Here is a 1,826-nt window from a genome sequence, read left to right as displayed (position 1 = left end):
AAAAAAAAAAAAAAAAAGGAAGGGGACAGGGAAGAGAGGGAAGAGGTTGGGGGGTGTACCAGACATCCCCTGAGGTGGGCCTTGCTAGGGGCTGTGGCTCTCCAGTGTGACAGACCTAGCCTGAGCTAGGGGCGGGGCTGATGAGGAGGCTGAGGCCCACAAAGGGGAGGTGATATGCCTGAAGTGGCTTGGGGGGGATGGAAAGCCAGGCCGCCAACCCCAGGGAAATGAGAGCTCTTCGGTGAGAGGCCACCACCCAGCATGAGGCTGTCCAAACATGCTAGCTCCATCTACTGAAAACACCATTTCCTTGGGCTAAGGTGGGAGGGACTGATAAGGCAGAACCACCCCTTCCTGAAGAAGCCCGCAGCTTGGCCACGGCCCAGGGGAGGATGCTAGGGCCACCTGGCAGGGACCTCGAGTGCTTGTCAGTTTATTCAGGTGAACATTCAAAAACACTTGACGGGAAGCTGAAGGCACAGCCAGGGGCGGGACAGGGCCCTGCCTGCAGGGAGCTGGCCGATGGTGGGGGCAAGACAAACAGGAGAGTTCACAAACAAGGTGACCTCAGATGGGGCCCATGTCAGAGCCAGAGCACACGGGTGATGAGATGGGGGTCTCTCCCGGAGCAGGCAACGGGAGCCGAAACCTGGTGCTGGGAGGAGCCGGCCACAGGGAGAGCCATGGGAAAGGCGCTCTTGGCAGAGGGCACAGCTTGTCACACGGGGCTCATGCAAGGGCCCTGGGGTAGGGGAACAGGGAGTGAGGGCAGTGGAGAGGAAAGGGTGGGAGATGGGCAGGGCCTGGGCCATGCTGGGCCTGCAAGGCATGAAGCACGGTGGGTTTTCTTGTTTTTTGATACAGGTTCTCGCTCTGTCGCACAGGCTGGAGTGCAGCGGTGCCATCCTAGCTCACTGCAGCCTTGAACTCCTGGGCTCAAGTGATCTTCCTGCCTTAGCCCAAGCTGCTGGGACCACAGGCAGGTTTGGTTGTGTGGAAGGTAAAGGGGAGATTGAGAGCAAGGCTGGGGCAGGAATGACAGGGCCAGCACTGCAGGCTCTCCTGGAAGTAGCCGAGGAGCACCTACCCTGCCACGTGATAGATGAGCAAATGCCTGAGAACTGCCCAAGGTCACACTGGCCCAGAAGTCAAGTCAGGGCAGTCTGGGGCAGATTAGAGATCTTTCTCCCACATCCTGGGAGTCTCCAGAGAGGAGGGACAGGGCGGAGTGACTGGGTCAGAGGTTTGGGCCTGCCCTGCTCAGCTGGCAGGGCTCTTCCCTGCTGAGGTCAGAGGAGATGGGGACACCACGGGGAGGCACAGCCAGGGTGATGCTCCTTAGCTGTTTGCATCAGCTGGATTCCACGGAGGCTGGGGGCCTGCTGGGAAAGGACTTTCGCTGAGGTCAAGGACTGAGCCCAGGCCATCCTGGGGCTTGGGGAGGCACGTGACAAGTAGGGGCCAGGGGCCAGGAGGACACAGGCCATCAAGGTGGGGACAGGAGGGCTGGGGCACACACCAGGGGTCCTGAGGCTGCCCTGACCCCCATCAGGGCCACAAGGGATGCACAAGCCACCTAGAGACCATGGTGTGACCTCTGAGTGTGACTTCAGAGTAGAATAGCCGGGATACGCAGGGCCACAGCTGCTTGGGCACCCCCAGAATGCTTGGGGTGGGGTGGTCACTGAGGGCAGCAACAATGATGTCTATCTTTTTTTTTTTTAGATGGAGTCTCGCTGTTGCCCAGGCTGGAGTGCAGTGGCATGATCTCAGCTCACTGCAGCCTCTGCTGCCCAGGTCCAAGCGATTCTCCTGTCTCAGCCTCC

Source organism: Cebus imitator, unplaced genomic scaffold (genome assembly GCF_001604975.1).
Source record: "Cebus imitator isolate Cc_AM_T3 unplaced genomic scaffold, Cebus_imitator-1.0 Scaffold280, whole genome shotgun sequence".
In the NCBI taxonomy this organism is placed as follows: Eukaryota; Metazoa; Chordata; class Mammalia; order Primates; family Cebidae; genus Cebus; species Cebus imitator.
The sequence above is the reverse complement of the archived record's forward strand: the minus strand, read 5'-3'. Positions refer to the sequence as shown.